A 26,147-nucleotide genomic window follows, 5' to 3' on the forward strand; every position below is an offset into this window, starting at 1 on the left:
CAGTAAACAGCTCTTCATCACTTAAATTGCGCAGCAACATACTTGGATCTATGCATAGCACTGTTCGCCACTCGTACCAATGTGTCTCCAATCCTATCACTGCAATACGTTTACTTGACACTTGTACTGCTTGCAAATCAATGGACAAAATTGTCCCAAAGACAATTTCTGTATTTACAATTGGGCAGAAAACAAAATCTGAAGGCACCTTGCATTCCTTTCTTGTTATCTCAGGCACCACCTGTGCCAGAACTCTGATACCATAAATAAACATGTCCATATCTATAGGTACCCCTCTGACCACAACTTCATTTCTCATCATGCTGATCATCAACATTGCCCGCATGGGACACACTCCCGGGGTGGAGCAAACTATTCCCCGCTCAGTGAAGGAAATGGTCATATTCAACTTACTCAGGAGGTCACTTCCCAGCAAATTTATTGGCGAGTCTTCATGATACAATAGGGGCGCTTGCACCGTTTTTCCCCCCACTGTTATGTCAAGATCTTTTGTGTAAGGAACTTTTAAAATAGCCCCAGAGAAGCCCTGCGTCCCCAAATTTCTGCCCGAGAGCGGGAACCGGCCTTCCATGAGGCATGGTTTTTCAGCTCCCGAGTCCATCATAAAGATGAACTATTTGTTGCCTATCTCTGCCCCCACTAGTGGTTCCTCTTCTGCACGTAGGGTGGTGGATAGGACTGGACACTCAAGTGCTTTCTGTGAGCTGTCCTAATCTGCATATGTCTCTGTTCCTGGAACAGATAATACATTTTCCCCTACCACTGCTACACCTCGGAAAGGTGCTGGTGCACCGTTTGCAGATGTTGCAAAAGTATTGTTGTTTACGTTCGCCATAGTGTTTTGTCTTGCCGTTTGCTGCGGCATACCTCTCTGCTGTATATGCCGCTGTGGCGGCTGTCTCTGTTGAATTTGTTGCTCATTTCCCATGGGGGGCTGCCCTTGTAGTATCCCATGGGTCTCATTCTACATTCCCGTAAGTAATGCCCCCATCTTCCACAATTGCAACATGTCCCTTGCGGCCCTCCCCTTCCTCCAGGCCCTCCAAATCCTCTATTGCCCATTCCTCCGAACCCCCCTCTTGGTCCTCTGTACCCACCTCGTCCTCTCGGTGTCCTTCCTTGCCACTGTTGTCCTCCGTATTGCTCCTCTACATCCCATTGCTCCTGCCCGTTTCCTGTCCATGTTGCTGCCATTTTTATTGGGCCACTGCCTCCCTCTTCTTCTCCTTCCTCTTGCCTGGCTGTTGATGTTGTAGCATTCATAGCTGCGTCCTTCACTAATTTATTCTGAACCAACTTTGTCTCGTCTGCCAACATTCGCTGCACTATCTCCTTTTCTCTTTCTTTGATCCTCGTACAGTGGTGTCCAATTATGCTTTTCATCTCTGGCCAACCCTTGGCTTCTATCCCAGCTATTTTATCCAAGGCCTTCTGAACCTCCTTCAGGAGGCCCTTCTATATTATAAAATAAAAAAATGCTGTTGATTGGTCCCAGGGCATATCAGTTTCACTTCTCCACATGTCTTGCACCCGGAAGATGAATTGCGTAGGCCCCTCCTCCTCTCCCATAGTGCAATGCATCACTAAGTGTAAATCTGGAGTATCAGGAAATGTCCTCCGTAATGCATCCCACACCATCGCCCTGACATTGTTAAATGCTGACCCGTCAAGGCTATCACAACTCATAGACACTCCTGGGAACCCCGCCTTTAGCCACACTGCATCTGATTGATCACCTACCGTCAATACCAACAAACTCTTTACATCCCCTATCGCTAGCGGGACCCCTGCCGTGTGTTTTTTGAATGCATGTCTCCACTTTCCCGCCCCACCCGAGAGTGGGGGGAGGAGCTTCAACAAGTTGTTCTTGTCCATTTGCGCCCATGGTATGTAGTTGAGCCTCCCTGCCCCCTTGTGTATTAGAGGCATTTGTAGTTTTGTATTTCCACCTCTTTTACTTACCATTCCCTTCTTTGTTTTACTTACCAGCATGCTTCCTACTCTCTGTCTCAACCTTCCTTGCCACCTTGGTGGCGATCTAACATCTCCTTGATCAAAGTGGAACGGCAGTGTTGTTCCCGCTGCTGTTGCTCCTTCCTCGTATTCATCTAAATCACACCACACTTGCTCTGCCTCTACTTCTGACTCGATTTCCCCCTGTCCTTCTCAGTGTTGGCTATCTGGTGTTGCCGGTCGTATTATCCTCACCTGTTTGCCATTTAAATGAAGCAGGAACTCTCCAGACTGCCACTCTTGCTCTTGTCCCTTCGGTATCTGCAAAGGTGTTGGTAGTGTTGGTGTCCCCCCTACAACACTTTCTCCAGCAATACTTTATCCCGCAACACTCGACGGTGGTGTGAGTTCACCAGTCGTCAATGGTGGCATTTCCCCTCCCCTTGCAACATTTGGCTCCTGTCACACAATGCTCTTAACCTCGTTATCTGCATCTGTGCATGTGCTAGCAGTCTATATAAGTCTCCCGTCGGTCGTGTTATGCTTACCGTTGGCGCGATAGTTGGTCCATAAAGCCCTCCTGTTTCATAGGGGAGCGGGGCAGTGGGAGATGCTGCTGCTCTTGGTGTTGTGGTGGTGCATGTGGGAACATACAGGGGCTCACTGTACCCCAATGCAGGCCTTGCCAGCAACAGCTACATTTTTGTCGACTCGCTCTCTTTTGGTGGTGTTGAACACTTTCCCCCTACACACCCTTCTCCTCCCTCCTGTATCTCTTCCTTTTTTACTACCGTGTCTTTACTCACCTCAGCGCTAGGTGTTACCTCCTCGAACATATGCCACAGATCTAATGCCTCCCTTCTGTTTTGCAACTGAGTGCCTTTATATTTCGCTAGTAGATGTGTCGATACCAGATCCAATACCCTCTAATCGAAGGACCCTCCTTCCGGACATATGGGCTGTATGCTATCAACTTTTTTTTCCGTCACCCACTGATCATGATACTTCTGTATTTTCTCGCTATATAGAGGGAGATGCTGACAGATATGTGCTAGTGGTGTGCTCCCTCCCATAGTGGCATTTTGTGTTACCTTGGCTCGTGTTTACCACCTCTTTTTACTTTTCCCCTCCCTGGGTCAAATAAACATAACCGATTTACCTTTCAACTTCGTTTACCAAAAGAAAATTCCAACAACTCTCCAATATTCAAAACTATTTTGATCGTCAATCACAATTTTGTTAGTACTACTTCTTGTTAAACATTATATTTGTTGGAAAACAAATGTGACGGTACTTACTGTCAGACAAACATATAACAGAAAAAACAAAGTACATGTAACATAAACTGCCTTCTTGTTATCCCCTGTTTTGGCTTATTTAACGATATTGCCCCTCACTCTTGTTGTCTCACACACAATCCCCACCTTTAAGCCCCCTCAGGCTACCTTTCCAAGAATTCTGCTCACACGGAAGAGGAATAATCAAAATTACTACTCCGAGCCTACTCAATATACGAGACTCCTACTTTTTCTCTTTATCTTCTTTTGTTCCCTGCACTTGACAAGACAATGTTATGCGGTGCCGCATTCTACCCCTTTTGGGCTAGGCTCCCATACTTCTCTTTTACTTCTTTTTACCACAAAAACCTAATGGCCATATAAAGGATAGATAAGAAAAAGCCTCAGTAGCATTCACACAGACCCTATACCTAGTCCCCACTCTTCTGTATTTTTACCCACAGCGTTATCTTAGTACCCTTTCTACCCCAATCCCTTTCTTCCCCTTGCAAAGTCTTGCAGCCAGTACTCACTTGTTCAGTTGGGTGGTCTGAGAGCCACCATTTGCGGTCTATCCACAATCTGGTCCACCCCCCAACCAAGCCGTAGCCCGCCCTGGCGAGCAGTTTTTAGTTGGGTATTTGGCAAGTGGGAACCCTTGGACCCGCTCTTTTGTGCACACAAACTGGTCGACCTTGGAGGTGATGGTTTTGATGGGGGGCATCCCGGATCTTGCTGCACGGCACGGGGGCCTCGGGGCACCCTTCCAATTACGTCGCGGTCACCAAAATGTAGGCCCACTCCCCGACTTATACGCTCAAAATATAAAGAAATAAAACAAACCCCTATGGGGAATGAGACCAGGAGGACAGGCTGCAAGAGTTGATCTTTTATATATATGAGTTGGCATCCAGAGAACTCTGCTGCCTGAGAGCGCTCTGGCAAACATTACAAAAGTAGCAGCTTAAAAAGGCAAAACTTGTCATACATGACATCATTATATAGGGGACTACATTGACACAGGATTGGGTAGAACAATTAGATACATATATATCAAGTAATGTTGCTTCCGCTGGATTGGTCATTCACTTGGCAGGAGGGTTTGTCCCACGAAGTCCAGTTGCCTGTGTCCGGGCGGGGTGAGGGTCAGGTCATGATAGAGCAGGGCAGATCCTAACTAATCTAACATAACATATTGTTTTAGACATGCACTAAATACCAGTTACTGAGGCTCCTTTGAGAAAATCATTATACTCTATAAATTATAAGATTACAACAACATCATTATTTACTAGGGTTTTAGGGGGTTTATCACAACTCGGGAGGGCTCGTCCAGGTGGGATCATTAATCATAGGGTAGGTCTAAATGCATCAAAGAGACTAGAGGGCATGGTGACATTTTTTAGTATTGAGGTGCAATATACTTTGACATAGGTTGGCTTTTATTAGTCGTGGCACACTGGGGTGGACATCGCACTGGGGTTACGTGTCTGGCACATCAACAGACTACCTATCGGGGCTATGGGGTTGCATTGGCAGTAATTATCCAGTGCAAGGATGAGGGGAACATAGGCGGGTTTTGTGGAGATGGATGTGTTTGCAAGGCATGGTTCGAGCCAGTTCATGCACAGGACAGTGATCTCAGAGGAAGGGTGAGGCGTTACATTTATTTTGTTGCAATTACCTCCAGCTCAGGCATGAGAACGGGGCTGCAGAGCCTTCAGAGACAGGGAGAAAAAGGTGGGGGCCTTTTGAGAGCGCTGTGCTTGGCACTCCAGAGTGGAGAGAAGCTTTCTCGTAGTATCGCGGTGAGGCCTAATCCAAAGATGGAGTCAGAGGTGTCCAAGATGGATGCCGAGTGTCTCTACAAAAGCCCCACCTGCATCGTCATCAGCAAGGGACTGGTTATGTACACAGGGGCAAAATTGAGGCGTCCCCCACTGTTGTTCGAGCAAGTGGCATATACCTTAGTCTGAATGAGTGAGAGGGGCCCGATTGGCCCTGCCACTCCCACAAAGACGCTATGAAAATATTCACTGTGCCTTTCTCTCCGTGTTCTCAGGGCACTTAAGCTGTCTCTACTTGCTCAAGCCTCCTGATTTCATGTTTGGGGTGACAGGGTTTAATTTGGTTAACATGAACAAATTGTTCTGTCACCATTTCACCCTCTGTCTTTAATATCTTATAAACTACTGGGGACACCTTATCCACTATCTGAAATGGCCCTTGCCAGGCCGCGAGAAATTTAGAATTTTTATGTTTACTTTTTCCAAAATGAAACATATCTACCTGATCACCTACATTATACTCTTTCACAGATGTCTTTTTATCATAATATGATTTTGCACTGTCAGCAGCTCTTTCCAAATTTCGCTGCACAAATGCAAATGCATGTTGTGAATGCTTCCTCAGTTCTTCCACATATTTGTGAACTGTAGATGCACTCACAAGTGCCTGCTCATGTGTCCTGTATAATAAATGTTGTGGCAGTACCATGTTCCTTCCTGTTAACACCTCATGAGGACTGATACCTGTCGCTTTAGCAGGTGTCGATCTAATTGCCATCAATACCAGTTGCAATCCTAAGTCCCAAGTGGATCCTGCCTCTGCTACAAACTTCTTTAACATCTCCACAACAGACCTGTTGCAATGTCCAATATTTCCAGAAGAGGTAGGCCGGTACGCAATATGCAGTTTCCTTTTCAACCCTAATATCTGCCACACCTTACTCATTAAGATGCTTGTGAAATGACTTCCCCTGTCTGACTCCATTCTTTGTGTTAATCCAAGTCTTGAAAATATATGATTTACCAGTAATGTAGCTACTGTTTGTACACTACAATCTGGTGTAGGGATACACTCTACCCATTTCGACATCAAACAAACCACGGTCAAAAGATAATGGTTTCCCCTACTCGACCTCTTTACAGGCCCTACATAGTCCATTTTCAAATCTGACCGTGGAAGGGTTAAGCCTTTTTTCATCAGTGGAGCTCTATGCATTGGTGAAGCAGGTTTAAATTGGGCACATACCAGGCACCCCCTGGTATATAATTCCACATCTTGAGACATGTGTGGCCAGTAAGCATAATATTTCAGTATCTCTAAAGTGTTTTGTGTCCTGAGTTATTGCATCATGTTCATGGTGTAGCATTAGCCCTCTAAATGAAAGGTGTACCACCCACTGTATCTGTCCTGTTATGGATTCCCTGATCATAAGTCCATCTTGTAGTCTAATCCGTTTTTTATTCTTTAATAACACCCTCAATTCTTCTTTTCCTATACAATAATTTTCAGTTAAAGAATTTTGTTCGGGATCCATCAAATGATTATAATAAATCCCCAATATTGGATGATCTTTTTGCGCCTTAATCAGATCTTGATGTGGTGTATCATAACTCCATTGCAATACTGGTTGTTGTACCTCTTTTGGAGCGTTAGAGTGTGTAACTGCATCTATTTGTATTTCACCAATTAATTGTTCAATGGGTAACAACTCTCCCATAAATTCCCCAATTTTGGCTAAATGATCTGCTTTTTCATTTCCCTCCTTATCTTCTCCTGTAGTTTTCAAATGTTCACACATTTTCTTCCAGTATACTGTTAAATCATTCTCTGACACACATTTTTCTGTAGCCTTTATCATTTTCCCATGTTTGAGGGGCTTTTTATTATATGTAAGCATGCCTCTTGCTTTTCAGCCAGGCAAATATGCTACAAAGCTATTTCATGCATAATCAGAATCAGTCACCAGTACAATTACACTGAATTTGTTGTCAACTGCATTAGTCATTGCTGTATAAATGGCTGCAAGCTCTGCTATCTGGCTACTCCTAGCCCCAATTTTCATCCCTATACTAGGAATGTTCTCACATTTCACCCAGACATTTCCTATCCCTGATACCAACTGTTTACTGCTGTCATTTTCAATGTTAAAAGCACATCCATCAACATATACAGTTATTAAATTCTTGCATGCATTTTCATCAAAAGCTTTGTGTGGTGACTGGTCAAACTCCTGCAAACTAGATTCTACCTCCACTTCATCTGATACACATTCAGATGCACAGTCATGTAAATCTGCTAATCCTTGAGCAACTGGGCTCTTTTTATTCTGGCCATACCTCACTTCTACAGGAAAGCTTTGCAATGCCAATGTCCATGAAGTAATTCTGGACTGTGCTAGATTGCCTGACCTAATCCTTTTATTCTGTAAAAACTGCAATGGTTGATGATTTGTCTCAATGATTACTTTCTCCTCCTGAACAATGGGACGAAAATGTTGCAACGCCCACACAGTGGATAGAAGAGCCTTTTCACATTCACTGAATTTAATTTCAACCTGGGAAAATGCCTTACTTGCATAAGCAATAGTTTTATAGTTCAAATTGTTTTATCGAGATAACACTGCTGACATACAATGTTCAGTGAAACCTATTTCAATAAGGAAATCCCTGTTTTTTATGGGATACGCCAAGCTTGGTGCCTTTATGAGACATTCCTTCAATTTAGCAACTGCCTCAGATTGCTCCTTTTCACATTTCCAGGGCGTATTCAGCTTCAATAGCTTAGTCAATGGTTGAGTAATTTCAGCATAATTTTCAATACCTTTCCTGTTATATCCTGTCATTCCTAATAAACTATTTAAACCTTTCACATGTCTAGGATCTTTCAATTTCTGTATGGCCTCCACCTTTTTCTTTTGTGGATTTAGCCCATGTTCAGTTACCTCATGGCCTAGGATGTTCACCTTTTCTTGCACCAATGGCCCTTCTGTAAAGATACTTTGGCACCTGCTTTTTGCAATTGGTCAAGTACATGTTTAATTTCATTAAAGTAACATTTTAAGGTTTCATTTTTTATCAGGACATCATCTACATAAACTATGGTTCCTCTTTCTGCTGCATCTGGCATGGCCTTTCTCAAAAATATGCCAAATTCGCTCCCACAATTGACATACCCGAATGGTGTTCTAGCCCACGCGTATTGCATTTTATCAAATGAAAATGAAAATAAATTCTGAATGCCCTCTGCCATTGGCACACAGCAATAGCCAGATGTAAGATCTAATGTGGTAAACACCTTTGACCCATGCACTTGAGCAAGGCCTTGATCAATGAATGGCAGCAGCCATCTAGACATTGGCACTCTTTTATTTCATTCCCTCAGGTCTGCACACAGACGCCATTGACCATTTGGCTTTAACACACCCAAAATACGAGTGTTAGAGGTACTATGAATGGGTCTCATAATTCCCCTAGATTCCAAGTTCTTAATTATCTCTGCCAATGACTCTAAGCATGCCAATGGCAATCGATATTGGTGCACAAATATTGGATTTCTACCACACCCCTCTGGTAATGTGTCAACATGTAAATTAGTTATGCCGCAATCATATGCATCTTTGGCAAATACTTATTTAAATTCCATAAATATTTGTTCTCAACTCATTCTTATCCTCTTCGTTATCACATGCTTCTGCTAACAGAATCTGCTCCTTTACCATTTTTGAAAATTCTGGGAACTCCTCCAGTGGAGGAACTTCTTTGCTTTCTTCTAACTGTGTGGCTGTATCTCTCAGCAAAGCTGCCACTTTTAAATACTTTGGCACATTAACCTCCAATTCAATTGCTGACCCTTTGTTTCATTTTCATTTAAGTCAAATACTGTACAATTCTTCAAATACTCTACAATTCTCCTGATGACAGCACACTGTCTCATTGGAATCATAAGGGTATACAGATTGAATTTTGAAGATCCCTTTGGGCTGAGACTCCAAATACTCTGGCAACACACCCTGCGCATCTACATATCTCTCAGGGATATTTCCAATCACCATGTTATTGAAATCTGCAGTATAATGTGATTTTTGTGTGGCCATTCCTAATAAAGAATTCTCTTCTAAATGAATATCCTGACATCATTTATTATTCACCATAATTCTGATGGACCCCTCCCTAACATCTACCAATGGGGTATATTAATAATCCAGGCCTTGCTGTTTCATGGATTCATTCAAACACACAAATGCATCAGAATCTTTAATTTGCTGTCCATTCTTGCACTTGCAGTGTTATAGCAATCTGCTTGGTGAATGCAGGGATAGTAACATCCTTCTTCATCTGTAATTCAACCGCATATGGGACCAATTGTGGACAATGATAAGCCTTTCTTTTATCTTCAAATTCGGGCGCAGGCCCGCCTATTCGGGACCATATTTTTAGGTTAAGGAAATCTAACACCATGCACACTCTGTGCATGATATCATTGCCCATATAAAAATCATTTTGTGTTCCACTCACTATCCACACATTGTGGTAGATGGTTTTTGTCCAATATTAATCTTTAGCATGCACCTTCCTGCAATTCGATTTTCAAAATCTGGATTATACAAACCAGAGACATAGGTTTTTAATTCTAAATTTTGGGATCTCCTCCCTTTCCATTATTCTCCTCAGTAGTTTCTCATTAATAAAACTCCTTCCTGTTCAAGCGCCAAAGTGGCTTTTATCATTTTACAATGGCCATTTATACCAATGTGAATCCATGGCTGCTCATCTTCCATGTGTATTTCAGCAAGGGGGGAGGGGTGATGTGTTTTTCTGTGTCTGCTTTAAGAATGGTATTCTGTTTGCACTTCTCTTCTTTTAAATAAAAGCGCAATGTGTGTTCATCTATTTAAGTTTGCCTTTTCTTCCTAGGGTCCAAATAAATATGCATAGATTGTTTTTCTTTTTCACATTTTGTCTTGACACATTAAAATGACAGTGACACTCGGCACACAGCTATTCTGTAGGTACACCTCCACTGTATCATTTGATTTGGCAACAGTACGGCATTCATTTACACTGCTGTTTTGTGACTTTATTTTCTTAGGCCTTAATGGTTTTCCTGTTAGAGACCACATGACCCCATGTACCCCATCAATGAGAGGAGACAATATTTTCAGGCAATCTGTTCCCATCAAGAATGGAATTTCACAAATAGATGTGATCAATACTTCCTGTTTCATTCTCTGTTTTCCTATCTTTATGTCAACCTCGGTGACACTCTCGATATGCACCTCCCCACCATTAAAGTTATGTACTGGGCCTTCACTCTGCCTCACTTTGATCTGATTCTGTGGAGATCTCCCTTCATTGATACTTTTTACCAATTCTTTGGACATAATTGTGGCCTGGGCGCCTCTGTCAATCATGGCAAATGTATTGCACTTCTCTTCCATGATAATGGGAGCATAATATCTGTCTTCAACTTCTTCTAACCCACATGAAAAGTGTGAAGTTTTACTGATTTCAGGATTCACCTTTCTCAGACCCTTCTCACTTTTGGCTAAGCACATCGGTAAATGAAATGACATTTGTCCCTCCTTTCTGTCCATTTCCTTTTGAGAAACCTTACTTATCTCCCCATATTCAAATGTCCTTTGGAGTGTGGCCACTATTCGCCCTTCCATCCGGGGATCATCATAATTCACACTACAATCCTCCAACTGAATATGTGTATAAACATCACATGATAAGCTGTCATTTTCAATTTTAGACATTGGTGTGTATTTGGCATGGTACCAATCTTTTTAACTTTCTCAAACATCTGTGGTTCAAAGAACTCTTCAGGTGACTGATCAGTACCCTCCTTTTGAGTACTTATTTTCCTGCCTGTATTTTATGAGCATCTTGATTGTCTAGGGAGGGCGTTCTAACATCCACACTTCCTCCCTGATCAATTATTTTACCCATGTATGAGTTATCTTTCTTAAATCTGTCTCTTTGTTCTTTTGGAATGTCATGTTTTTCTTGTTTTCCTTTTTCATTTGTGCAAATTTCGAATGTTTGTTTTAACTCCAGGTTAAGCCAAACCTCTTTTTTAGATGTATTTCAATTTCTTGCATGTTCATTTGCCGGTATTTTCATTTTTAAATCATTAAGCATCTCAGAGTTATTATACCGGTCAAGTGGCACAGCGAGTAGAGCGCTCGCTTTGACATCAGTGCAGAGACTGCGAATGCAGGTTCGAATCCCGGCAGCGCCAAACTCAGCGTTTCATCCTTCCGAGGTCGATAAATGAGCACCACACACCGTGGGTAATAATAAGCAGCGCTCAGATACCTGAGGGTTCGTAGCGCTATATAAATGCCAAATTATTATTATTATTATTATTATTATTATACCAAACCAGATCAGGACAATCTGTCTTTTATCATTGTAGGTGTCATGAATATTTAGTCACTTATTATCAGAAGCCACCCGGTCACTATTATGGCCTTCTGCCCCCTCCTTTGATGACTGTTTTTGGGCCGTACAGAGCTTTCCTATTTGTTCAGCCAACATTTTCACTTGGGCCTCGAGACACTGGAATCTTTCCATCTCTCTAGAATCTTCTCTCTGCGGCCTTTGCCGATAGTGGTTATTCTACCCCTGGTTAAATCTATTCTGATATCTCTCAGGTGAGTGATTCCTATTGGCGTTGTTTCTGAACTCTTGATTCATGTGGGGCAGGGAGCGGGGTGTACCTTTCCTTTGGTTGTAATCCCCTGGTGGTGGTGATTGATTGTATTGACGTGGGGCATGATTCATACTATGCCTCATGTCCTGTCTCTCATTTTGTGAGTATTGTCCCCTATGCTGATTCCCATTTTCAGTAAATCAATCCACATACTGGGGTCTATCCTGGTTGCCATATATCATGGTGTTGGGGTCAAATCTGCTCTGTGTCCCCAATGTACATTGTGTGCATCCCTACCTACTGAAAGACAACCAATGCTGCGTCACAAAAAGACACACATTTATGCTGGATGAATAACTACCCCCTTGCAAAATACAACATGAAAATAGTGCCATGTCACCAAACCCCTCCCCATCTCAGCTACCCAACACACCATGGCATGTCATGCAATGTGAAAGCAACCAAATGAATGCACAACACATGACACAGGTGTCACAAAGTGCACTGTCCCAAATGGAAAAAGGCCACAGACAATATGCTCCCAGAATTCAACAACAAACAGCACACATGAACAAATACTTACCAGCAACACAATACAGCAACACAGGATGAAACAGTGGCAAAATATGACAGTACAAAATCAAAGTAGTGCAAGTCTCACAACGTGAATAAGCCAGCACATCAACCCCTTCCAACTGCAGAGTGTTGCGGTCAGGCAAATGTGTCAGTTTATTGCATGCAACATGAACTGCATCTGCAAAGGAGACGACCTTGTGAAGACATGAAGAAGGTACCTGTGAATAAGGAGGAAGACATGGATGCACAAGCACATATCAATACACCATGCAGTGTTCAATACAACAACAATCCCCACTAGGGATGTCCACACAGTTTTGACTACAGACTGCCCACACAGCTCATGGGAGCCCAATGTCACTGTGTAAGTCACTGTCACTTGGTCACACCCTTTGCAAGCCAATGGAAAGGGGAAGCAGGAGGGGTGTGTGTGTCATGAACCCAAGCATCTAACCCAAAGACAGGACAAGCCTGCATGTGCCCAGCTGGAATACACAGTGGATGCCCACGGGAGCCACACAAGGCAACACACTGTAAAAAAAAAAAAAAAAAATTCAAAAATAAAAAATCGCCATGTGTGGACCAGGGGGTGGGGGGGCACCCAGGAGGTTCGAGGACAGGGTGCACCCCAACACCCACCTGCGTGGATGTTGCAAAAAAAAAAAATACCTCCATGGGCTCATGGCCTGCACGGCAATGCCAATGTGGGAGAACTGCTGTCACTCTCTTCACCCTCTGCTGCTACATCAGGAGGTGGCGGTGCTATGGGAGGCAGCCCACGCAAAGCCCTGGTATGGTCCTCCATGGCAGCAAGCATACGGGCTTGGAAGGTCTGGTTCTGGAGGATGATAGTACGGAGATCCCCATGCAGCACCTCACGGGTTGCCTGCATTTCTGCACGCATGGCCTCGCGTGATGCCCGGATCTCCTCACGAGTTGCCTGCAGCTCAGCTGAGAGCGAACGTGTGAGCTGCTCCAGCTGCTATTCTGACCTATAATTTCGGGAAGCCTCAAGTTCACCCAGAGTCTCCATGAGGAAATGGAGTTCTAACCTCAGGGCTTCCCTTTGGCCTTGTGACTCTACAGATATGGCTTTGCGCAGAGTCTCCAGTGCCGTTCATCGGTCCCTGTTGGACGCCAACATGTCTTCCCTGTGTGATTGGCAAAAGGAGTCTGTTGGCTGCTGTTGTTGCTCCATCTGCCTTTCAGGGGGGAGAATGGAAGTGGCCACCCTCTCCATTGCCTGAGCCATCATTTCAACCGATGCTCCCTGTTGTGCTGCTATACTGTATATGGAGTTTTCCCATACAGCATTGCCCGGTGGCGTACGGCCACCACGTCGGCGGGCACTACACCTGTTTGGGGCAAGGCAATCTACACCTCGCTGTGCTGGCACTGCCTGAGGCTGCAGGACTGCCCCCCCCACTGATCTGCTGGCCCAGGAACAGGATCAGATGTTGTGGAGTGTGACCCTGCATCCGTAATCGCCAAAGGCGGAGTTACCAACACTGACATCCCCATAGAGGGGCCTACCCCTGGTGCAGGTGGGTTGGATAGAACTGCATCCCTGCCAGAAACACTCACCTGCGACAGTACATAAGTCCCACTGTCCGATTCAGCACCTGAATCATAGAGGTCTGGGGAGGTGCACCCAGAGACACCCGTGGACAGTATGGTCTGCAGGAGGATAGGGTTTTCACCCACCACCACACCACATCCTCCACTGGTGCCCGGCGGTGGCCGAGATTCCTCCTGGGTCTGCACCATCTCCTCCACCTCAACAGCATCAAGTGCGTCATCACCTGCAAAATCATGAAAGACAACAAATGGAAACAGGCATGAGCACCATAGCACACACACAGGCCTGACAAGGCAGAGATCCAGTACATGAACAACACATGTCCCACACGACTATAACCCTGGCATGCATGCACTGTCAATGAGTTGGAAGGGGAGGCAAAAAGCAGACACTGAGGACTCCAAGATGGAAAATCAACACATGTGCTGCATGCTGGATAGCACTGGCATCACAGATTAGCCTGTGAGTGGCATGGGCAATCCACATACATGACACATTCCAGCACACAGATGGCACGTAGCATAGCCATGGTACATTTGTCAAGTACAGCCATATGTCAGTGAATGAGTACTGTCACCCATCCATGTGAGATGGACATGATGAGATGAAAAATGCAAAATAGTGTGACAAAATATGCATGTGGCACACACTGCAACACATCCAGTGTGCAATAATTTTTTTCTTTTTTTTTGTAGTTTATTTCAAACTTTTATTACAACTTTTATTTCATTACTTTCGTTAGCGGTTTCTTCAACTGTCTTTAGACTGTCTTCAGAGTGTCTTTAATCATCAATGTGTGACTTTGTCTAGGAAATTGATTACTGAACAAGTTAAGTCAACCGAGCTTCCACCCAAGATGCGGGTCCAAAAGTCAGCCAGTGTGTCTGTTTCGGGCTGGAATTTGCTCAAATGTACCATTCTTGCATCCATTAGTGCTGTGCATTCGGTTACTAGATGTTTTGTTGTCTCTGGTACGATATACAGTGCCTGCAGCTGTCTTCCGTTACATTATCTATGTGGCGCATTGCCATCATGTGTTTTGATTTATAAACATTAGTTTGGAGACGCAGAAAGCTGTCTCTGTGGTATCTTGAAGGAAATTGTTGAAGATACTTTGGCATGTTGTCAACTTTGTTCATCGTTAGTCCCAGATAAAGAGCTGTGGGGAGATTGCCATAGTTGTCAAGATTTTCGATCCAAAGCCAATCTTTTAGCTTCTTTCTTGCGATTTGAGGGTGATCTAGCAGCGTTTCCATTGAAATCTTAGCAATTTGCATGATTACTTTCACTTTTTCTGACCATTCCAAAAGTAAACCTTTATGCAGTTGGTCTCTTCTTGGTGCCAATATTTGAAACGCAGGTTCAGGGTTGGAGATGACCATCTTTCTTAATAATGACATAGATTTCCAAATCACTGTTCCATGTAAGCTCTCCAGGGCTAACTCGTGACGTAGTATTGTCATTGACAGGTATTTGGGCAGTCTCAAAACTCGCCGCCAGAAGAGGCCTCCCAGTTGTGGCCATATCTTTTGGTCAATGTTCCATCCTGATTCTACCCCAAATGTAATTGCAGGAATTACTTTCTGCACATAAAACATTTGTATCAGTGTAAGGGAAAATTTTCCGTAGAGCGTCAGGTTTCTTGCACCTTGTAGAGATAGAGTTTGAGTTCGGCGATAAATGTCTTCTACCCAACTCCGTTCACATATTGAGGTATTCACTATTATTCCCAAATAGCAGATTTCTGTCACTTCTTCGAGCTGATCTTTATATACTTGCCACTTAAATTTTTTGTTTTTTGATCCTGTTGTGTGTCCAAATTTCATTATTTTTGTTTTTTTAACATCTATTAGTAGATCATTTCCAGCCATGTAGTTTTCTACTTTCGCCAGTAGCCGCTGTAAACCTATCTGGGTCCGGCCAAACAATACCAGGTCATCAACATTGACTGCATAGCTTATATGTTGCCCGTTGACTTTTGGTGGAAAACATTTCACAGTTGCTAAATCAAATTGAATGTCAGCAATGTATAACTTAAACAAGGTAGCAGCCAGTGGACATCCTTGCTTGACCCCTTTGCTGGTGCCGATTTCTTTTGACAAGGCCCCTCTTTCATTTAGTCTGATTCTAATAGATGTTTTTTCATGCAGTGCTTTTATAGGTTGCAGCAAAGTTTCTGGGCATTTCAATTTTTTCAGTTTCAACCATAATTTTTCTAGGTTTATAGTGTCAAAAGCCTGTTGAATGTCAATAAAGGCTACAAATAAGTTGTCCTTCTTCTGTAGGGCTTTCAAATTTAGTAGGATCACCAGGGCTAGGTTGATGTCCGTACCCACGCCCTTGGTGAAACCTGTTTGTCTTTTATCCAATTTGTCCATCGTAATAGCCCAGACTGATAGTTTTTTTTGAAGGAACGTTGCAAATACCTTGCCAATTGTGTCCAGGAGGGCAATCGGTCGATAATTGGCCGGATCGTTCCGACTGCCCTCCTTATGGATTGGCACGATTGTTGCCATTGTCCAAGATGCCGGCACTTTCCGTCTTTCTGCTATTATCCAGAACAAGTGTTCGATAAATATAGACCACGCATGCTTGTGTTTCTTCAGCATCACATTGGTGATGCCGTCTGGTCCTGCCGCTCTTGAATTCTCCAACTTCACAATTGCATTACAAATATCTTCGCTGGTCTCCTTTATATCCCAGTTAGTTTGAGGTTGTTCTTTTTCTATCTTCGATGTCATCTCAAACCCTGAGGACACTTTGTAAAAATGTAGCAGCCAATCACTTTCAGCTACCCCATTTGCCAAGGTGGCAGCTTGATTAATGGAACCTCGATTCAGGATATTCCATATTTCTCTTGTGTTGTTTGATTTCATTAGACTCAGCATCTCTTCGCCACGCTCTTGGTCTCTCTGATAAGAGAAGCTTTTGAGCCAATTACGATATTTTTGTTTCCTCCGTTTTATCAGGCTATGATCTTGTGTGCGCAAGCGTGATTTTAATTCAGCTAGATCTTTCTTTAGCTGCTTCTTTTCTTTAGTTAGAGTCATACTCCAATTATGTTTGTGGATTGTGTCCATATTCCGTTTTTGGACAAACCCCACTTTTAAGGATGGAAGCAGCGCCACATAAAGTTTCAGGTCGGCGACTTTTTTATTTGCCTCCTCTATCGCCGTGGTCAATGCACGAATTTGATTTTCTTTTATTCACAGTCTGTTTCGGCCAGCATTTACCTCTAGTGCTTGACCTTTAGTTTCTATCTCACTTTTAAAATCTAATGGGCATGTCATCACGAGTGCATGATGATCCCTGTTTGCAGTTGGTACAATGCACAGCTTATTGATGTTTATGAGCACATTTTGCGACGTCCAAATATAATCAAGAATCTTATTGTATCCCAAATTGTGCCAGGTGTAATTTGGAGGTCTGTCGCCATTCACACTCCCATTTGCCATCATGCAATCACATGCTTCCATTTCGTTGTTCCAAATTGTTCTTCTAGAACTTTCAAGGCATCCATTAGTAGCTTTAGCCACTATCAGTTCGTTGTTCTTATCGAACCATGAGATATTTAGTTCACCGCACACTATGATCGATAAATCTGGATGACTTCTCTGATTTTTGTCTACCAGCATCGTCACCGCGGAAACAAATGTTCTAGCTGCGATTTTTTCTGGGTTCCAGTAAACGTTCAGCAGGAGCAACATTTGTTCTTTATTTCCAGGCCCATTCGAGTGTTTCAGTAGAGTCCCTTGTACATAACTGTTAGGGTTATGTTCTTCAATTACTTCCCAGTTTGTTCTTGACTTCACCATGGTTATTAGCCCGGAAGAAGGTCTTCCTCTAGTTTTTTTCACCGCCGGGTTTAACATTGTTTTATAGCCATCTTTTGTTGGAGTAGAACGTATCCAGGTTTCAAACAAATAGTGAAATTATCTGTTAGGTCTACTGGGAAGTCGTTATACAGATGACTAAATCCTCTGGTGTTCCAGGAAATCACGGATACTATTGCATCTGGGTGAGTTTTCGCTAGCTAGCGTTTCTTAGTCTCGGGCATTGAATTTCTGTTTCGGAATTGTGGCTCGGAGGTGGTTTTCAGATGTCTTCTGAGTTCTTGTCGTTGTTGTTCCTGCATTGTGACTTAACTACGATTTTTTTTTCGGTCCTCTGCGATCTGGTTTTCAGTAGTCTCCTGTTCCGAAATCTCAAACCCTAGACACAATAGCTCTTCTTTAGCGGCCATCAAAATCTTGCGGACTGCTTGTGAGGTGATGTGTAGTAAAACACAGTGAACACGCACTTCTGAAGTATATTCAACAATTCGAATATCATCAGATCTAATGGTACGTAGCACTGGTACAGCATGTAGCAGTCACATTATATTTGCACGATTCAAGTTCACATCGGAGTCGTTGTTCAAGACGTTTTCAATCCTTATCTTATGTGTTTGTGCGTTCAGCTCGCCTCAATGTTCTTTTGCCGCTAGTTTGATGGCTTTCTGATTTTGGGCTTTTGTGTGGGTAGGATTTAAGGCCAGCCTTATTTTGTTTCTATGATCCTGGCTAGCTGTTGTTAGCCTTTTGTCCGAGTCTACTTGATCAATTACTGCCCTTGACTGTGCACCTTTTGCACTCTTTTTACTGCATGACTCCATTGTTGTCTGTTTCTCGCCTAAGCTCTGTGTTGAAGAACCTGGCCTCTGGGAATTCTTGTCGAGCCACACGTCCTCCACCACTATTGTGCAATCATATTCGTCCTCGTCGGGATAGGTAGAGAGATGGCATAGCTCCTTGAGTTGTTCGAATGATGAGGTTATGCTAGTGTCTGAGTCAATTCTCATCCTTTTTTTGGGGTTTGTCCCTCCATTGTCACCTTTTCTCGCTTCTTTTCCAAATTTTCTTTCTGTATCAATTTTTTTTGCTCCCACAGGTTTTTCTCTTTCAAATATCTTAGATTTTGCTCGTGTTGTCAAATTTCTTATGAATTTCCTTGTATTGCTGGTTCGGTTTAGTGGAGCCTGAATATTCTTCTTTTTTTCCAGTCTTTTTTTCCTTGTCTATGGAAAGCTGTTTGCGATTTTTCTTTGTTGGTGTCTGAGAAGAGATTTTTTTCTGAGACACTAAATATCCCAAACAATGCTTTTCCTGTGGAGGAAAACGGGATTTCTGCGCCTTTCTCGTTATTGGTCGTCACCTCTGTTCCAATTGCTAAGGAGCAAGAAGGGGTTTCAGTGCTTATGTCATTATGGGATTCATTCCTTGTTGATTTGTTTTTTTGTTTGTGGTTTTTCTCAATGTTGTCTACCACGTCCATTGTTGATCTGCTTTTAACACTCACATTTCCTGCGAGCGATTTATTGCCCTCCCTGATTGTATTCTTTGTTTTGTCACTTTTTTCTGGTATAGCTGAAATGCTATTGACATTGGTTACAGTGCCAAGCACACTTTTTCCATTTTGCTTGTCCATCTTATTTGTTTCCAAAAGGCCTTATGTGGGTATGTGTATTCTACTTTGCACCCTCTTCACGGGTGAGGCTGTAGGCAAAATTGTCTGCGCGGATATCTGTTTCAAGCCATTTCCTCTAGTCGAGTGTTTTTTTCTTCGCTGTCCTTCGAGAGCAACTCCAGTTGCTTCTTTAGTTGGGCACCTGACTGGCATTCATTTGCTTTTTGTCGTGATTGCTGTTCTGACAGATGAGTTTTCATTTTTATAATTTTTTCATTGAGGTGGCCCAGTATTGCTTCTTTGTTTTGAATTGTTTCGTGCAGACTCTCATACAGTTTTATAAATGGAATTAGTGCCAGTGAGGTGGCAGCTAAGGCATTGCTGTGAATCTGGATAGCAGCCGCTGTTGACAAGTTAGCTTTTTGTTCTGGGTCTTTGTCAACTGGGGTTCTTGTTTTTTCATTGGGCCTGTCTTTCGGGATACCTCTTTCTTGTGAATTGGGACTTTGAGACCTTTGTAAGAGAGACTGGTCGTAGTCTCTCGCCTCCGTGTTCATTGGCAGTGGCCCATTTGAGGATCTTTTTCTAGCAATTCTTTGAATCTCAGAGTCATGCTGATTTGTAGTTGGCCTTATTTGCTTCTCAAAAGTCGAGTGCATGGCTCGTTTGTCTCCGATGTCGTTAGTCCAGTCAGCCTTTGCAAACACCGCTGGCGAGCTGGTTATCGGTTTTTGCATTTGGTCGCCGGCTCTTTCAAATAAGGAAGGGTCCTTTGCTACAATGCTCGTGTTTCTGGACATTGGGCTGGTTGAGCCGATATCTCCTGCTTTTCCCTTTGTGAAGCTTTCAGCCAGCCTTGCTTTCATTTCCTCGAAGTCTGCCTGGAGCCTCATCGTCAGGCGTGCCCCTATTCCAGCATGGTTGATCCCTTTTTTTGCTGTACCTGTGTCTTCTCCAAAGAAAGAGTCGCCAGCATGTTCTCGGGCAACTTCATCGTGTCTTGGATCTAAGGTAATTTGAATGCCTGTTTCATTTTCCTCTTTTCGCCTGCCATCATTGTGGGTAGACTTGTGGCAACTTTCTTCCTTGTTGCTATTTATTGTTTTTTGTTTTGGAGTCCACTCATTTTCTTGTATTGACTGTTTAGCGAGGTTTTGAGGAAATGTGAACCGCAGTAAGTTTGTGTTCATGGGAGTGCTTGGTACTTCTACCGCGAGCAGCTCCATGTCTGTCACATCGAATGGTGATTGAAATGCTTCAGCATTAATATCCACTATTAGTGGGTCAATTACATGTGAGCTGAGATCCTTGGTGATTCGTTTGGATGTATCTACGCTATTGTTTGCATTTATAGGTACTCTTTCTTCTGGTCTAAGCCGTTCAGTGGGTAGAGACATGATTTGTGGTTTATTTTGAAGATCATTTTTCTTACTGTCTTTATTGCTGCTTTTGCTTGCGCATTTTCCAGTGCTCTCATTTACCCCGCCTTGATTATAAACAGGGGAAACTGGTGTCAGCAGCTGTATCTGTAAAGGAGAAAGCCGCTCTGGTACCTGTGTGTTGGTGGGACTCAGTTCAGAAGTTGGTGTCGATAACGCATCAGAAAGTAAGTCTATGGCTATGGCCACGGAAGATTTAGCGTTTTGATGTGTCTGTGCCAAATAACATTGCGTTGTTTCTAAGACTAACGCTGGTGCTGGTGGAGGGATCGCCTCCACCCGTGTGTCGCTTGGTGATGCTGAGACTAAGACTTCTGGATATATATGTCTCGTGTTGGGATTGTTAGCTGACTCGGTCCCACATGTTTCAGTTAGTTCAGGTACTTCAATATTTGACTTCGCATCTTGTTCTAATTCATTCCCAAAGACAAGGTCAGTTTCATTTGCATTTTTAGTGACACTTTCATAGTCTGTGTGCATTAAAATATCAACCGTGTGACAGGACTGAGAGAACAAAGAGTTCTGGGCTTGTTTAGATTTTAGCCGAGTCTGTAGCCTATTGTCGGCCATTGATTTGTTCTTACCTCAGTTGCTTCAGTTGCTGCGGACTGCTGCAGACTGAACTCGTCTCTAACTCCGCACACGCTCCGCGCTCTTCCGGGGTTTTTAAAGGCAGTTGAGCTTCTTTTTCTTAAAGCAAAATCAATGATCACAAAAAGAGCCTGAGACTAGGGCGTGTAGCAGCAGCTCCTCTCTCCACACAATCTGCTGCAGACTGAACTCCTCTCAAACTCCCAAGAAAGAAAATAGTTATTACTGTCTATTTGTGAATGTATAGAGCATGACAATTATCTCTATAGTCCTTAAGAAAGTGGCAAACCAACTGTCTCTGCTGAAACCGGTTGACGATTTTAGGCTCAGGGTGATATCCTGATCCACTTGACTCATACAGAAGCAATATATGAGCTTGGGAAAATTATCCATTGTGTGTTTTTAACACATAGCCAGAATTGGAACAAGTATAATTTTGTGGTCCAATGATTGCTGTGTTTTTTATGTATAAGTCACCCAAGGGTTAGCAACATAATTAAAGAAATTGGTTGACTCCCAAGGGCGTGCACCTCTTTTTAGTTTTTTTGCAGGAAAGTAGTGAGCCAGGATAGGGCGAGTGCCCCCTTGGCTGTTGCCTGGGTAAAACCAGGAACAGATTCCTTTCATGTTCAGGGACATTAAGTTAGAGCTAAGGACTCAAGATATAGGTTTAACTATTTTAATAAAATTGATTCTGCTCATGTTGTGTTAAAATATATTGGGGGGAGACAGAATCCAGACACCCACATAACTCCTATTGTATTGACTCGTACCTTTTAAGCCAGCCTACACGTGCAACGTCACTTACACGCTTATGCGCTAAGGCCCTTTCCTCCAATGGCACGGTGACGTGCAGTTTTCTCACGTGCTGATTCACTATGCACCCGTGTAGTAGGGTAACGCCGCGCGCGTAATGTCACTTACGCGCTTAGGGCCTTTCCTCGGATTTCACGCTGACGTGCAATTTTTTCACGTGCCAAATCACTCTGTATCAAGCTGGCCACGCAACAACACATGGAAGACAACGATCCTGCCTAGAAAGGCGAATTACTATCCCCCTGAGCCCCGAGCACGCTCCCACCTGCCATCTGCTGCTGCCTGCCTGCTGCCCACGTGCCCTGCTATTTGCTGCCTGCACGTCAGCCAGAGGTGCAGTTTCTGTGACCACCCCTGCTGGAACAGAAGACTCCCGACTGGGATACCATCGCTCCACAGCCCAGCCCCAGGACCCAGTTGCCCATCCACACCTACCTCTGGGGTTTCCATGTCGGGCACAACACCATCTGGCACCACTGGCAACCCCCAGCCAGAGAGGCAGAGGGCCACTAGCTTCGGTGCCAGGGAAGTTGGTGTCCTGGTGGATCAAGTCCTGGGGCAGTATGATGCCCTCTTTGGAAGTTCGCGCGCCGACAATGAAGGACGGACCAGGATCTGGATGGACATCGTGACTGCCATCAACGAGGATGGGGTGGCAGTCCACGACATCAAACATGTCCGGAAGCGCTGGGAGGACTTCAGGTCCAGGACCCTCGACAAGGCCCGGCGCCTCTTGAAGGCAGCGGATGCCAAGGTGTGCCGGGGCCACCTGTCCGACCACCAAATGAGGGTCCTGGAATACATACGTCCAGCGCTCCACGTCCAGGTCCTTGAGAGGCAGACCCGTCTGGAGTCGAGCGGTAAGTGTACATGCCTACTGATTGGATGCTGTGCGTGTTCTGGTGTGCCAGGAGTGTGCAGGTTCAACATATTTCTTTGTAGGGCCATGTATGGATGCGTATGTACAGGGACGTGAACTAGCCACATGTGATTCCTCTCATGTGTGAGACACATAGATGGTGCATGTGTTGGCAAGCATGCTGGCCAAATGCATGTGTGGGTGCGCACATGTGAAAAAGATGTGTATGTACTGTGGCATGGTTGTGGTGTCACACATGGATGGGGGTTCCTGCTGCTTGTATCTGCACTGTGTACATGTGAATGTGTGTGTATGTGACAAGTGTGCAACTGTGATGCAACATGGATGCATGTGACACTGACATGTAGGTGGCTGATTGCCAGATGTGACATGGATGGTGACATTATCACTGCAGTGGTGGAGATGTACAGATGCATGTCAGTCTGGTGGTGTGTGTGCATGAGTTGTGCACTACCTGTGTTTCATGTGACGTCAGGCTCACATTCGGCTGCTCGTGCTGTTGTTTGTGTATTGACGGTGCTGCCTGGTAAAAGATTCCTGTTGATTTGCTCATGTGTGTGAGTTGAAATGACATGTGTGTTGGGGATTGTGATGCCATGTCTGAAGTTTGACACTGCCACTCATGTGCAACTGTCATGTGTGTATCAGTACATTGTACAGTGCCCTGATGCCTATTTTCTATCTCTCCCTGTCTACAGCGTCAACTAATGAAGAGGGCGGAGAGGGTGCTGTGGAGCAAAGCAGCAGGGATCGCACCACCAGCCGGAGACGCAAGGCCCGGCTCCCCTCCCAGGTTGTCATCTCGTCGGGGAGTGAGGAGTCTGGTGCCGCATCCCAGGCCACAGCTGCCGAGGGTATGTCCAAGAGGCGGAGGTCGGAGGTGTACTCCTCGGCAGCAGTAGGGGCAGCTGAGACCCCACATGGTTTGGCGGAGGAAGATGGCATGGAGTCATCCAGGTTGGTGGGGGGTTTGGTGGAGGAGGAGGCCGTGGAAGGGACACACACGGGCTCTGGAGGTGGGGATTCCACTGGTGCTAGTGGTGCAGTGCAGGGGCAGGGACAGGAGGCAGCATAGGCCGCCGCAGAGGTGCCTGTGTGTAATCCTATCCCCGATCCTGTGACTGCATCATCCTGCACCAGACCCGTTTTCAGGGAGGGGATGGGCGCACAACAACTGGCCTTCCTCTCCCTGCAGACGTGGCAATCCGGGACCGGGTTGAGCCTGTCCTGTCTGGGATGGTGTAGCGTCAACAGGGCATGCGAGGTGACCTGCAGTGTATTCGTGAAGACACTGCATGTCATCTCGGATGCCTCGTTGACCGCGTTGACCTACTGGGACGGGTCACCAGGGCTGGATTCCTCCGTAAGATGGACCTTATTCCGACCCCCTCCTCACCTGAACCCCCTATGCGCCAGTCGTCCTCCATGCCATCTTCCCACCCATGTATCACCTGGGTACCCTGTGGAGCTGCCTCTGACCCTGCGGCCAGGCTGGTGGAGGACACATCCCTGCCACAGTCGGGAGTCGGACTTCCAGCAGGGGTGGCCACCTCAACAACTGCACCCCAGCCGGAGGAGGACATACAGGCAGCAAGAGCCAGGGCACAGGCACAGGCACAGCAGCAGCAACAACAAGGTGGGAGCCATGATGGCTCGGGCCTTCAACATCTGAGGGGCAGGCATTGGCAAGAGGGCAGGAAGACCCAGGATTGGAAGTGTCTTCCGTGTGGCAGCGGTTGGGCCAGGCCATAGATGCGGAGCGGCAGAGCAGTGGCGGGCAGAAGAGGCACGGCTCACAATGGTCAGGGCGGAGAACTCCATGCGGAGGGCACTGAGGTGGGCCGAGTGCCTCGAGGCAATTCGCAGGGAGTTGGAGGTCAACATGGCATCATCTCTGCAAACCCTCGGGGCCATGGAAGAGGACCGCCTCCAGGACATTGAGCAGGAGTTCGATGATGCCCTGGCCCGGTGAATTGGAAAGTGAGCCGTCGGACTAGCCCGTCTCCATTGTATATAGTTTTTAGTGTTAGGTTTCATTTTCGTTTTCCTTTATTTTGGGGTGTTTTGGACTTTGCCCCACACATTTGTATATAGTTTTTTTTATTAGGTAGTTTTTTTCATAGGTTTCTGTTCTTTCGTTGGGCTCATGGACCCTTGACAATTGATTGTACATAGTTGGACAATGGATTTATTTGAACTTTTTCTTTGGATTTCACCATGGATTAATGGATTTTACTTTTTACGTTTCCTTTGGATTTGCTTTGGTGGAGGGAGAGTTTGGACTATTTTTCTTTTGGATTTCTTTGGACTGGTTATACTTTTCATGTACTCATCTTTTGGACATGCTTTTCATTTCATGTTTGCACATTTTTTATGCTTTCATTTCATTGCTTTATTTTTGTCCATAATACATTTTGATATTTTACTTCCATGTGTGTAATTCGCTCATTGATTTCATGCATGTGAAAATGTGGGTTTACACAATCAATGCCAATCAGTATGTGTGTGACGGACATGTGTTGATGTACATATTTGACTTTAGGTTTGTGTCTTGAGATAGGCATGTCAGTGTGGGGTGGATTGGGAAATCATTGCGTCTCAAGACTGGGGTGGTGTGCTGTGGTATTTTGGTGCAGATGTGGGCCATGATTGTGCATCTTTATGTCATGTAGGGGGGACATGAGTCAGGGCCTGCTGGCAGGTGCCCCTCACTGCTGGGTGGGTGGGGGTGCTGGGGGACATGAGTCGGGGCCTGCTGGCAGGTGCCCCTCACTGCTGGGGGGTGGGGGTGCTGGGGGACATGAGTCTGCGCTTGCTGGCAGGTGCCCCTCACTGCTGGGGGGTGGGGGTGCTGGGGGACATGAGTCGGGCCTGCTGGCAGGTGCCCCTCACTGCTGGGGGTTGGAGGTGCTGGGGGACATGAGTCAGGGCCTGCTGGCAGGTGCCCGTCAATGCTGGGTGGGTGGGGGTGCTGGGGGACATGAGTCAGGGCCTGAGGCTCACTGCTGGGTGGGTGGGGGTGCTGGGGGACATGAGTCAGGGCCTGCTGGCAGGTGCCCGTCAATGCTGGGTGTGTGGGGGTGCTGGGGGACATGAGTTAGTGATCACTAGTGCAGGGTGACATG

Source organism: Ambystoma mexicanum, chromosome 5q (assembly GCF_040938575.1).
Source record: "Ambystoma mexicanum isolate Mex_15411 chromosome 5q, UKY_AmexF1_1, whole genome shotgun sequence".
Taxonomy (NCBI): Eukaryota; Metazoa; Chordata; class Amphibia; order Caudata; family Ambystomatidae; genus Ambystoma; species Ambystoma mexicanum.